At 47.6% G+C, this 14380-nt stretch overlaps 1 protein-coding gene across 1 annotated transcript in view; it reads right to left on the bottom strand.

Annotated features, from left to right (window-relative positions):
- ADPGK (ADP dependent glucokinase) overlaps window positions 1–10635 on the bottom strand; it is a 16036-nt gene extending 5401 nt beyond the window's left edge. Inside the window, exons 1-2 of the mRNA XM_045285772.1 lie at window positions 10574–10635; window positions 3709–3759 (exon numbers count right to left, since the gene is read on the bottom strand). The gene's annotated coding sequence lies outside the window, so the exon portion shown is untranslated. The remainder of the gene's footprint in view (window positions 1–3708; window positions 3760–10573) is intronic.
- Between the last annotated feature and the right edge of the window lie 3745 nt (window positions 10636–14380).

Consider the following 14380-nt stretch of genomic DNA (forward strand, 5'->3'; position numbering starts at 1 on the left):
TTCCCAACTTTTACACTGTGGACTAGGTGAAGGTTTTACACTCACCAACCCACCCACATTTTGTCTCATCTCAAGCACTGCCACCCTCAACGTGCCATCACCAACCCCACTGTCTCTCCACGCTTCCTGTTTCGGTCTTTCTTCCACAGTCTTCTGAACTGTGTCCCGGGGCAAAAGGAGGGCGGACTCCCCTCGCCTGGCAACATCCTTGGAGGCCTGTGCACAGCTCGGCTAAACACGAAGCCTTGGGGTGAGTTCTGCTCCTGGCCTGCAGGCTGAGGAAGGGCCAGTCTCGGGGTTCTTCCTCATCGAGACTTGGCACAAAGTCGGGAGCCTCCGTTTGAGGAGGAGCTGCTCATGCTTGGGCCAGCCATGGTGGCCGTGCCCCTGGAGGTGTACCTGAGGGCAGAGCCAAGGGGGCGGGGCTCAGGTCTGTGGTCGAGGCATAGACAGCCTTTCCTCCCCCTTAGAGTCTTCCCATTGACACATGTAAACGTTAGCTGCTGCGCAATCCAACTCCACAGCTGTCCATCATAGGCACTGGTGTCCTTTGCAAAGTCCTTCCCAGGCAGACAGACCAGGGCAGAAGGCTGCTTCCTATCGCTCGTTCACTCGCTGTTATCAGTACCGTGCTTCTTTCTATCTGGAGTGGGTCTTTCCTTGGCGGGGGTGGGGGTAGTGAGGGTGTTGGTGCTGGTGTGTGTGTATGTGTGTGTGTGTGAGAGAGAGAGAGAGAGAGAGAATGAGAATATGCAGGGCTCACTCCAGAGCAGGGGGAGAGGCTAGGAGGAGAACCCATCTTCCTTTGGAGTGAGTCCAGCTTTACTGAATTTGTACCTCTGAAAAACAGCGTCTAAGTGGGTCACGTGTATAAACATCTATGAAACCAGAACAAAAAGTGACCTATTTATTAAAATAGGTCTGACGTGATGTTTGTACTTAACAACAAAAAACCCACCACGTCCCTTCCTAACTCTGGTCCATGTCTTCTTCTTGTTTGTCCAAAGCAAATACTGGACAGTGCTCCAGAGCCGGCTGTGGGACCCAGCTTCTGCTTCCTCTGCAAGACCCGATGCAGGGTGGCCTCTTCTGCGAAGCTCTCCCAGGCTCTGCCACCCTTAGGCCAGCTGGGGCGCATCCTTCCCCGGCCGCCACTGTGCCCAATTGGAGGAGGCAGTACTTCGTTCAAGTGCCCGTCTCCACATAAAACAACTGTGGGCTGTGAGGGGCCATGTCTCCCTCCGCGGCGCCGTTCCTGCAGCCTGACACTGTGTCTGGCAGTGGCTGAGAGTTAGCAAAACAACGTGTGAATGAAAGGACAGACTGATGACCTAAAGGCCCATGACCAGGAATAACATGGGTGTGACCTCCAAATCCAGCATGCCCCAAATTAACAGAAATCCAACAAGAACAGTTCCGGTATTCCCCAGACAGCAAGGTTTAGCACTGATCCTTCAGTAGTACAGCAGCTTCAGGGAGAAAAGAGCCGCTCAGCACCCAGATGGAATTGACAAGAGAAGTGGCAGAGGCCACAACACAACTGCTTGAGCGAGGCAAGGGCAGCGGGGAAAGCCAAGATCTGCCGGGCAGCTTTCATGGCCCGGCCCCGGGGGCGGAGGGGTTCCGAGGCAGAGCGCCTCCCTCCTCCGGGCAGGATGAGCCTGAGTCGACAAAGCTGCCTGCCCTTTCTTCACAAGGCTTTTTATTTACCCTCCTGCCCTTGTGCCTGTAAGGCAGCGACCTCTGCAAGCAATGTGACTCTGGATTCTCAGCCCAGAGCCTGAACACAAGCTTCTCTGCGGAGGAAAACAACAACAATGCTGGGCAAACCCTTTCTGGGAATTTACTCACCCACCTGTTAGAGAGGTCAAAGGCTGGTTAGTATTGGCTGCTAACCACAGGTTGGTAGTTCAAATCTACCAACAGCTCCACAGGAGAAAGATGAAGCTGACTACTCCTGTAAAGATCTGTGATTTCAGAAACCCTACCCTAGTTGCCCTGAGTTGGAACTGAAGGCAGTGGGCAGGGGCAGGTAGCTTATAGAGGAATGGGGGAGGGAGCTCTGCTGAGAGAGCTGACTGGGGCGCCAGTGCTACCTGGCCTCTGGGAGGTTCGCATGCTACATCATGGAAACCCACTGAGAACATAAGGCAGAGAAGAAGACCTGACTCAAGGCAGGAGAGGCTGCACTTTCGAGAGATGCTGGGCCTGCTCCAAGGAAGCCTTGTTGAAGAAACGAGCCTCTCCACTCAGCAGTCACTCTGGAAAATGAACAGCTGCCAGGTCATGCCATGGGCACTGACCGCAGGGAGACCACTCAGCAGCTGGAAGTAGCAGCACCCAGAGGCTGCTCCAGTCAGGGGTGTGATGCCCACTCCAGCCGTTCAGAACACTTAAACCCACTAACCTCATAAGCGTCCCCTCAGTCTTCAGTGAGTGAGATTCCAATTCGGGGGCCTAAGCCGAGAGAGCACGTCTGTCACAAGCCTGACTTGCTTAGTCCAACATTCTGTCACGAGTGTTCAGATCTGGCTTGCCCTAAATGGCTGACTTTGGTGCAAAACACCCACAGAAGAACCAGAAATGAAAACGAAACAATTCTTATGTGCATTTGGGGAAAGGTATAACTTTAAAGAACACGGTATTGCCTATCTTAATTAAAGTTAATTATTCTGCTAGGTGAGGTTCTCTTAATTGTCTGACTTGGAAGCAGCTCAACGAAACTTATTAAAGTAAGTACTAATTTGAGGCCCCAATCTGCCGGTTTAGCTACTTGAGTCTTTGACTTGGAATTCATAGGTGAGACTCAGAGCCCGAGGGCTGAGCAGGGAGAAAGAGCCAGCAGGAAACGTCCAGAGTCAATGTTCTCAGAAGCATTTTCCTTAAAAAGGAGACTTTGGACTCTCCATCCCATTTCTCTTCTGTATCACAGGTGAAACGTGGGATGAGGTGGACAGGGTGGGTTTGGAGTTGTGAACAGTGGAACACAACACAACAGGAAATAACATAAGCAATGCTACAATACCAAACACTTCCACTCACACACCTGCAGGGGGCTGGGGTGGCGGGGAAGCTTCACAGGGAGTTGGCCAGAGGCCTGGAATCAATCCTGAACAGCTCCAAACAGTTGCCAGAAAGGCCTAGGGCAGAATCCAGCACAGAGCTGAACAGATGTTCCCCGCCTTTCTCTCTTCTCAGTAATGAAGAAAAACTTCAGAGATGTGTACTTAACCGTTTCCTATTTTTATTCCAAATGCCTGCTTCCCTAAAGCCTGATTTATCCTGGGTTCAGATCAATTTGGTTTGCAGGCCTGGGGATTTTCTTAAATGTTGGAATTCTCTCTCTAGCCTGGGACAATGGTCATCATCAGCTCAGTAGAACCGGTGGGCCAGGAAACCTTTTAGTAAAGCCAAGGACCAAATCCAAACCAAACCTACTGCCACCAAGTCAATTCTGACGCACAGTGACTCTATTTAGGGTTTCCTAGGCTGTAAATCTTTACTACAAGGGTGGACAGCCTCGTATTTCTCTTGCAGAGTGTGGCTGGTGGGTTTAAACTACTGACCTAATGGCTAAGCAATCCACCACCCAACTCAGTACGCCACCGGTCAGGCCAGGACCCTGCTACTTGTCAAAGACCATTCCTGCAGGTAGGTACCAAGCACCGACCAAGGTCCGCTGACCAGTCTGACAGTCTTGTCCCTTACCTGCTTGATACTCCAAGATGAGGTGGAACTCATCCACTTCCTGCAGTGATTCTGGTGGAACAAACACATTGTCATCAAGAAGTTCATGCAGCTTTGGACCAACTGGACCGCAAAGAAGAACCTGGAGACAAGTCACATGAAGCTTATGAGGCGACCTGTTTCTTTTCCCCGTGACATGTAAACAGTAACCAGTAAGGTCAGTCCAGGTCAGTTCTATTCATTTCCATGCTATGTCTGAAGCCAAATCTAATTTTGAGAGCTCTTGGTTTGGAGGTATGTGGAAGAGAGGTCATCACCAGAGTTTAGGCCCAGAGAATTTGGCCACAGTGTACCCCAACATGAGAAGCTAGCAAAGGTCTAGAGACCCGGGTGCTAGACAGGTAACTGCAGCAGCTTTCTCCCACCTTTCGCACCACATTCTTCTTCAGCGTCAACCTCGGCCTCCCTGGGTGGTGGTGGTGGGGGTTTCCTTCTAGAAGCCAGTTCCTATCCTGCGGCTGCCCCTCAGTTCCACGTGCTGCTGGACCGCACTCAAGGCCAGGCTGAGGGACCCAGAACACCCCAACAGAGCAGGCTCAGACCAGGACGGAGAGGAGAGGTCCCAGAAACGGTCACCATTTTCAGAGGGAATATTAAAATTCCTCACGCAGAGCTTTAAAAGGCATTTTTACTTGCCAACGGATGGAATGTTTGTACACTACTTTGTACATGACATACACAAGACATGTTTGTGTATCTTACAGAGAAATCCCAGCTTCTGGCTAAAAATATAACCTCTCCCCTTGACTTAATCCCTTTCTGCTTTGACAAATACCCATGATTTGCCAATTCTGAAAGCTGCTCTTCCACTTAATTTCCTTTCTCTAATTCTTGGCTAGAACTTCAGCTTCCAAGATGGGGTGACAGGGAACAAAATTTACCCTCTCGCCTGAAATAGCTCCACCACTACCCACAACAAAGAGGAAACAAGAGAAACCACGCAGACGCTGAGCGATGAGTGACAGGGCCCCCAGGGACAGAACCATCGAAATGAAGGCCGGACAGTGCTCAGACCCCATCACCATCAGACCTGCACTGCAGGCAGTGGGCAAGGACGTGCTTCAGGCAGCTGGCTCTGGTCAAAGGCGTGATGAGCCGCGAGCATATGGTTACTCTGGGTAAGGACAGGGTGGTCTTACATTTAAATCTCTCTCACAGAGAATGAGTTACTAAAGGAGAAATGTAACAATGGAGCGAGGCTTGTTAACACATATCGAAGGCAGAGATGGCCACAAGAGCATAAATATCAGAGCGGGATGGAGGTACACTCACATATCGAAGGCAGAGATGGCCACAAGAGCATAAATATCAGAGCGGGATGGAGGTACACTATTATATTTGGTACCATAATATCATTTGAAAGTAGACTCTGATAGTTAACAGTGTATACTATAAACACTCAAGCCACCACTACAACAAAACTAGGAAATACAGCTAGTAAGGCAGAAAAACAGCAACAAAAACATAAATATAAAAAATACCCCACCCCAAATCTGGCAGAAAAAAGGAAGGAAAAGAAGTGGGCAAATGATAAGAGAAAGGGCAAATTAAAACAACGATGAGATACCACCTTACACCCTCAAGATAGCCCAATTCATAAAATCAGAAAGCAACAAGTGTTGGAGGGGCTGTGGTGAGATAGGAACTCTCGTCCACTGCTGGTGGACCTGTAAGTATGTACAGCCATTATGGAAATCAATTTGGCGATTTCTCAAACATGGAAATTGAGTTACCCTACGACCCAGCAATCCCATTACTGGGCATATACCCAGAAGAGGCAAGAAACAAACCAAGCCAGACATCTGTGCTCCAGTGTTCATTGCGGCACAGTTCACAATCGCAAGGAGTTGGAAGCAACCCAAATTTCCACCAACTGATAAGTGGATTAAAAAGCTGTGGTACATACATACAATGGAGTACTATGCATCACTAAAAAGCAGTGATGAATGCATGAAGCACATCCCTGCATGGGAAGAACTGGAGGAAATTATCCTAAGTGAAGTATGCCAAGCACAAAAGGACAAGTACAACATGAGTCTGCTGAGGTAAACTTAAAAATGCAAAAGGGGCATAGGGAAAAGCTACTGTATACAAACATTCATGGGGCGAGGTCCAGGTAGTACGGCAGGGGCCAGACCAAATCCAGGGATACATATGGCAGCCAACTAAAAAGGAGAGTGAAAAAGAAAAAAAAGAAAAAAAGAAATGGGTAGCGGGGGCACAGGGCACTAACCCACCCAACGGTAGGGTACTGTTTATATCTTCACAGGGAAAGAGGGACCAGACTTCAACCCGGTGCTCCAAGATATGAATGCACCATACCGGCATGAAGCGGGGAACCAACAGAGAGGTCTAGGCGGCTGGCCCCGATACCAACTACGTGGACAGCACCCTCTCCCCGTAGAAGAATTCACTTCAGAGGACAGCACTGAAGCTATAGCTCAGGGAGAAGGACATGTCTGATCAGAGCACACAGGGGCAAATGAAGGGGGAGGAAGAGAGTAGAACACATCCTGGCCCACCAAGCCTTGAGAACGATATCCTTGCTCAGAGCAGTCAGTTCACAGAGAGGACCACATGGCCGGCCCCACTATGAGACACGACATCCCTCACTGACCCATAGCCCTACAGGCAACACTGGAGACACTGCGGGAGTTGTACCCAATCTGACCCCACCACACCGAGGCAAAACACTAAGGATGTGCAACAGAACAGCATGGGGAACAGAGCAATGAAGTTCCCAGGGAATACCAAAAATAGACGTTGGGGCCAGGACATGGCACCTTATCAGACTCCACTGGAAAACACTCCTAAAGGTCAACTAACAGGCCTTGAACTATCTACAGGCTTTTCTTTTTATTTTGTCCTTGGCTTTTCTTTGTTTTCTTTTGTTGCTTTGTTTCACTCTGTCTTCTTTTTTGTGCATATTATTATCTCTGCAGGTATATCTAGATAAGATAGGCGGGATAAACAATCTGGAAGAGAAAACAATGGGACTTAAGGTTCTGGTGGGACATGGCAGGGGGAGGCAGGGGAAAGGAAGTGGATGTTAACAAATCCAGGGAAAAGGGAACAACAAGTGATCCAAAATTGATGGCAAGGAGGGTGTAGGAAGCCTGGTAGGGCTTGATCAAGGGCAATATAACCAAGAGGAATTACTGAAACCCAAATGAAGGCTGAACATGATAGTGGGACAAGAAGAAAGTAAAAGGAAATAAAGGAAAGAATTAGGAGGCAAAGGGCATTTATAGAGGTCTAAATAAAGGCATGTTCACATGTAAATATATTTATATAGGAGGATGGGAAAATAGATCTATGTGCATATATTTATAGGTTTAGTATTAAAGTAGAAGATGGACATTGGGCCTCCACTCAAGTACTCCCTCAATGCAAGAACACTTTGTTCCAGTAAACTGGCATTCCATGATGCTCACTTTCCCGAAATGATCGCTGAAGACAAACTGGGTGCATAAGCAAATGTGGTGAAGAAAGCTGAAGGTGCCCGGCTGTCAAAAGATATAGCATCTGGGATCTTAAAGGCTTGAAGGTAAACAAGCAGCCATTTAGTTCAGAAGCAACAAAGCCCACATGGAAGAAGCACACCAGCTTGTGTGATCATGAGGTGTCAATACGATCAGGTATTGGGCATCAGAGAACAAAAAATCTTATCATTGTGAATGAGGGAGCATGCGGAGCAGAGACCCAAAGCTCCTCTGTAGGCAACTGCACATTCCGTTACAGAAGAGTCTTGGGGAGGAGACGAGCCAGTCAGGGTGCAGTATAGCACCAATGAAATATACAACATTCCTCTAGTTCTTTAATGTACGCTCCCCATCATGATCCCAATTCTACCTTACAAATCCATCTAGACCAGAGCATGTACCCTGGTACAGATAAGAACTGGAAACACAGGGAATCCAGGACAGATAAACCCCTCAGGATCAATAATGAGAGTAGCAATACCAGAAGGGGAAGGTGGGGTAGAGAGGGAGAAGTGACCACAATGATCTACATATAATCCCCTTCCCTGGGGGTCAGAGAACAGAAAAGTGGTTGAAGGGAGACATCAGACGGTATAAGACATGACAAAATAGTAATAATAATTTATAAATTATCAAGGGCTCATAAGGAAGGGAGGGAGGAGGGAGCGAGGGAGAGGGAAAAATGAGCTGATACCAAGGGCTGAAGTAGAAAGAAAATGTTTTGAGAATGACGGTGGCAACAAATGTACAAATGTGCTTGACACAATGGATGTATGTATGGATTGTGATGAGTTGTATAAGCCCCCAATAAAATGATTAAAAAAAAAAAGAAGTAGGTAAACGAGGAGGTCCGATTGAAACCCAATAGCAATAGATCACCTCAAACAGGAACAGCCTACACCGCCCTATTAGAAGGCTGACCTGATCAGATCAGACTATATGCTACCATACAAAATACATGCTAAACATAACACAAATCAGTTAAAACAAAGGGATGAAAAGGTGTATGCCACACTAACACTAACAGAAAACTGGAATGCGATTTTAATCAACACATTTCAGAGCAAAGAGTATCATGAAATGATTTTCTGGTAATGATAAAGGAGTCCATCAATGAAGGCAATGTAAAATCCTAAACATCTACGGGTCTAATAACAGTACTTCAAAATACAGAGGCAAAGCGTTATAGAATGGCAAAGGAAATAGAAAAGTCCACAGCTGGACTTTTTACAGCTGGAAATGCCAATACCCTCTCTCACAACTAATAGTGCAAGTAGACAGGAAGCCAGTAAGAATATATTAGACTTAAGCAGTAATTAGCTGACTTGACCTAATTGATGTTTACACACCACTCCACCAACAACCATAGAATATACAATGTTTTCAAGTGCACATGGAATCTCTTACGTGTGGAGAGCCCCAAAATATTTGGAAATGGAATAACAAACTTTTGAATAGCCCAGAGACCAAAGAAGAAATCAAGAAAAATTAGAAAATATTTTGAAATGAATGAAAATAAAATACAATGTATCACAATCTGAGGGATATAGCAGCGTGGTGCCTAAGGGGAAATTTATAGCTTTAACACTTGTATTAGAAAATAAGGTCTCTAGGACCTAATGTCGGGGGTTTAAGTGGAGAGAAAATGTTTTGAGAATGATGTACAAATGCGCTTTACACAATTGATGTGTGTATGGATTGCGATAACAGTTGTATGAGCCCCTAATAAAATGTTTAAAAAAAAAAGAAAAGAAAAGAAAATAAGGTCTCAACCCAATGACCTTAGCTTCTATATGTGGCGTAAGAAACTACCAAAGGAAAAAGAAAAGAAAAAGAGCAAGTTATACTTAAAGCAGAGATCAATTAAGTCTGAAACAGAAAGACTAGAGGGAAAAAAATCAATGAAACTAAAAGCTGATGAGTGAGCTCGTGTAGCTCTCTTGTCTCCTGGCTGTAGATGCCGCACGCAGACAAGGCCTAGTGTTAATTGCTGGTGCTTCTGAGATAATTTTGTCCACATATCAATGGTGTCTTTGAAGGAACACATAATGATAAAAAAAAGTCATGGCAGAGATCGGGGTTTGAGTCCTGGCTCCAGCCACCCTGGACTACTTTTCCTCTGAAGGTTGTTGTAAGGACTGGCACAGCCACCCATCTCCTTTCCTCAATCACCCACCCATGCTCCACTTGGTCTAGCTTACTGTGTCCACTCTTCCAGTCAGACTGCAGCCAGGTCCAGCTTCTCCAGAGACCAACCCAAGCACACAGGAAATGCTTACCCCAGGGGAAGTTAGCACTACACTGGCCCACCCTGCACTCATCCAGGACTGCCCTCTCAGAGGTCAGAATTCTATCTCAGGATCAGGAGGGAGGGCTTTTAGGAACTCGGCAAACCCCTGGGATGCTGGTGGGCAGGGCCTGCGCCTGAGCTTCCCAAGCACTCTTCTAAAGAGTGTACTTCTCTCCTATTCATTCTTTCCTCCTCTCCTATTGACTGACAATGGTTCTGAGGGCCAGCCCTGGAACTTTAAATCTCTGTTGGGAATTAATTACCCCTTATGGATATAATGGCTGCAAAAATATGTATCTCCCACAACATTTTCTTTTACACTTTTTAACAATATAACTTGTCCTGTTCAGAATAAATATATACCTAATTGTCCCCTATTTCTATTTTCAGGCTGGCCCTAAAAGCCAGAGACCTGCCATTCCCTTCTCTAATGAAGTCACACCCATCCAGGACATCTCAAGTCTGTTATGCTGACCCCTCAAATCCAAACCTTAATTTTTTCATACTACGACAGCAGCAGATAATCTCCTTGTTGGCCAATCCCCTCTTAGAGCAAAATACCTTGCTTGGTCAGATGTTACTTTGGACAGAGCAATACTTCTTCATTCCAGTTAAGTCAAACAGACTTTAAGACACTCTCCCACTGCTCCTCCGTCTAATGCCTTCTTTTTCACCCCTTTGGACCCAGGCTCACAGGCTCACCAATACAGCCAAGTGCCTGTCCTCTCATTTCCTGTATAAATCTCCAGTTTCCAGGTCTTGACTCCAGAGGCTACATGCTCTCAACGATTACGGACAGAATTTAAGAACTCGGGCAGTGGAGTCAGACTGGCAGTGGGGGGATGCCGCGGTCCCACTACTGATTCTTAATGAACTCGGGGGTTGGGGGTGGGGTGGGGGTGGTGTTGTTACCGTCTAACAAGAGCCCTGGGCCTGGCACACAGCAGGTGGGCCCTGAATTGAATCAAGGAATAAACAGACATTTTCTTGCTCATGTAGGATTATGGGCACACTAGTGAAAGGCAGGGGGCTTTAATCTGGGAATGTGGCCTACCTTTAAATCTGGGTTGGCTGCAAATTTCTGTCCGATTAAAGCAGCATTTCCTCCGACATAGTGCTGTAAGACAGTTCAAGGCTATGAGTATTTTAGCACAATGTTGTTACCCAAGCTTAATCCTTTTTAAAAATTCATTGAAATAATTTAGAGTCCATTCCCCAACTCCCCAAAAGTTTTGCGGTGACTTTACAACAGAGGGCACGCAGATGAGGGTGATGAAATCCAGAAGCAGTCAATGAGTAACATGGAAAGGTAAAGAAAACACTATGGTAAGCACAAAGATCAGTATAACTTCCTCAACTAAAGATCCAATTTGGCTCTGAGCTTTGAGCAGCCGGAATAGATAAACATAGAAAACGTGATGAAGACCTTGTCGGCTCCATTTAACCCTTCTAAAGGGAGAATCTCCTTAGGGCGCCCTCCTGAAAGTCATCCAGCAGAGTCTGTGTTGAACTAAAACCCAACTCTTAAGTGAGGAGCCAAGCCCCTCTCACTTGCTGACCCCGCCTTGACTCCCCACCCTCACCTCCTGCCCTTTCCACATCCTGCCTGCACCTCTGAGGGGCCTTCCTTTCTCTACTAAGGACACCCTTCCCTGAAGAAACAACTGCAGCACCCCCTCTTTTGTAACGTTTTTCCCTACAGCCATCTCACCTTCACATTGCCCCTTCCTCCTGACCAGACTGTAAACCCTACCTTTAGACACTGAATGTACATCTCTCCTCTCTCTGATGCAGCACTCTCAGCCTGAGTGATTAGTACTGGGCTCCGTCGCCCAGGGCTGGCTCATTCGTAGGAAGCTGAGTTTTGACAAAGGATGGACTCTTTGGGAAACACGAAGGTGTTTCTGGGAGTGACCCCTGGCAGAAGGGGCTTTCGATACAGAACAACCACCTCAACCTGGTTATGGGAAACACTGGCAGCTTTCCTAGCATCCACTGGTAATTCACTTTCTCTCTGATGGTGATCCCACGAGACTTTTCTGAGATTGAACATAATTCAAAGTGACAAAAATGACAGTACGGACAGACCCGTGGACTACTTCCTCCACATGCTGCATCTCTCTCGGGAGGTCTTGCTGGGAGCTGGAGAGCAGCTAATCCAGAGCTGGTGGTATTCCATGCTCTTGACTAAGGATGACTGTGTGAGCTTTGGAAACAGACAAGCAGGATACAGCTGATGCTTGGGCAGTAACACTGCGAAGCCTAATCAATATTCTGACCAGGGTGAGACCCCATCCTGCTTCCTTTCCAGTCCTCAGTCCCTTGCAGAGGCACGAGCTAGCGGGCAAATTCTAGATGCTTCGCTTTGCATTCCCTGTAAGGCGTGTGTGGATCCCCGTGAAGAGGCTGCTCCTGGCAGCTGATGGGCCGAGGCCAGGGAAGCTGCTGAAGTGCCCAGCTTAAATCACCCACTGTGCCCGGGCTGAGAAACTGTGCTTTGGGCCAAGAGAGCAAGGAAGGGACCCAGCTCTTTGGCGCCCATGCAAAGGCTGAAACTAGTTCTTCATGGGTTTGGCCTCGTTCTCCTGCCCAGAAGGGACGCAGCCATGCTAGGGTAACGTCGCATGGTCCGCTACAATACAATCCCAGCATGTGAGGAGGAGGTCTCCTTTCTACCTTAAGTTTGGGTAACATGCAAAAAAGGACAATATATAAACCCGAATGGTCTTGTTGGTAAATATGGTTCATTTAATTGACTAGAAACAGCAGAGCTCATGGAAGATCAAGTAGACAGTTTTACAAAATAGGCCAACAATTGGATTTCTCATGATCACTCTAGGGGCAAACTGGAGGGAAAAACGGCTTGGTGGGCCCTCTTGGCATTCTATGCTAGCTTACTACAGGTACTCCCTGGGTAATGAGCGTGTCTTTCAGTAGAGCTAGTAGGTTAAGTTAGAGCAGGCGCATCAGGTCTTACTTAGCCTTTAGGGTAGGAGAAGGCTTGAAGCGGTTTTCAATGACTTACAACCTGGCATGCAGCAAGTGAGTGTGATGTGACGAATCTGTGGAGTCTGGGTTTGGACAATCATTTGAAAGGGAGGGCAAATTTACACAACGTGAAAGGGCAAGTAGGTGGTTGTCGAACGCTGGCAACTCGGGTGGACCAAACAGACCTGGGCTTTCGGGAACGCTGATGCCACCTGGGCAATGTCATGAAAAGCTTCCTTGTCACTGAAGAAGCGCTCAGCTGCTGCTCCCTTCCCCAGGAAGTGCGTGAAGGCTTCTTCCAGATCGTTCTTTGAATGCAGAACAGCGTGATCCTGCCCGTTCCCCGAGCTCAGGCCCACTGCCTGCAAGAGCTTCACCCCTGACAGCACCACATCCACACAGGCGTTGACTCTGGGGAGGGAGAGCAGGGTCAGTGTGAGCGAGGAGCAGAGCCTGCGCCCCCGCTCTGCATTTCCCAGCCAGACAAACCAGCGAGATGGTCCTGAAACCCGCGCTGCAAAGGGCAGAGCAGCTGGCAGAGGCAGATTCCTGGATCTTGGGCGGAGAACAGAGCCACACACCTTCCCGCTAGTCTCTCAAACGCTTCCACTTGTTACAAAGAAAGAGGGCAGGTGCCAGCATGTCAGAATAGACTGGTAGCAGTGCTGAGACGCTGCGGTCTGGATCCTCACTTGTACAGTCTGAGGTTCCCGACCTGTGAAACGGGAGCTGACATGAGTGCAGCTGGTGTGAGGCTCACCCACGTCAGTATGTGCTCACAGCAATGCTTGCTGCAGAGTAAGCAAAGGAGCAATGTTGGCCTCAAGCAAGTTTCAGACACCTTCCTCCCAGAGACAAAGCAGGATGCTTTTGTTAGGTGACATGAAGCTGGTTCCGACTCACAGTGGCGACCCTGTGGCACAACCCAACAAAGCCATGCCCGCTCCTACGCCATCCTCACAGTGGCTATTGTTTGACACCACTATTGCAGCCACTGTGCCAGTGCATCTGAGCAAGGTCTGTGCAAGTCTGAGTAGACGCCCCAGGAATGCTCCTGGCGTGTCACCTGACCTGCCACATATAAGCACACCACCTTCCTGCTCTTCTTCAAAAATGGTCTTGGTCTGCAAAATGACACGCCAAACCATGAATGGTGACAACCTCAGAGGAATGAGCCTGGGGAGAGGGAGGTATTTTTACTTTTTATTAGGGATTATTCTAGTTTTTATACGCGTGCATTGCTTTTGTGAGTTTTACAACATGATTTTAAAAAGGGGTTGGCAGGCAGGCTAAAACAACAAACATGCTGCCACCAAGTTCAATTCTGACTCACAGCAGCCCTGTAGGATAGACCAGAACTTGGGTTCTAGGCTGTCATTCTTTTTTGGGAGCAGAAAGCCTCATCTTTCTCCCTCAGAGTAGACTGGTGGAATCAAACTGTCAACCTTGTGGTTAGCAACCCAAATGGTTAACCTAATATATAGTCACTGGGGGTCCTTTTTTCATCATAAAGATACGTCATTTCCCGTGTTTTGAAAGATTTTTGTCTGTCAAATAACATTTAAATACTCAGTCTTTCTTTCTTTTTACTCCCCCCCCCCGTTTTTTGGGGGTTCATATGACTCATCACAATCCATATATACATCAATTGTGTAAAGCACATTTGTACATTCATTGCCCTCGTCATTCTCAAAACATTTGCTCTCCACTTAAGCCCCCGGCATCAGGTCCTTGTTTTTTCCCCTCCCTCCCCCTCCCCCCTCCCTCATGAGCCCTTGATAATTGATAAATTATTATTTTGTCATATCTTGCCTGTCCAATGTGTCCCTTCACCCACTTTTCTGTTGTCTGTCCCCCAGGGAGGAGGCCACGT

The sequence above is a fragment of the Echinops telfairi genome, unplaced genomic scaffold (assembly GCF_000313985.2).
Source record: "Echinops telfairi isolate 266 unplaced genomic scaffold, ASM31398v2 ScPeMD7_7475;HRSCAF=8513, whole genome shotgun sequence".
NCBI lineage: Eukaryota > Metazoa > Chordata > Mammalia > Afrosoricida > Tenrecidae > Echinops > Echinops telfairi.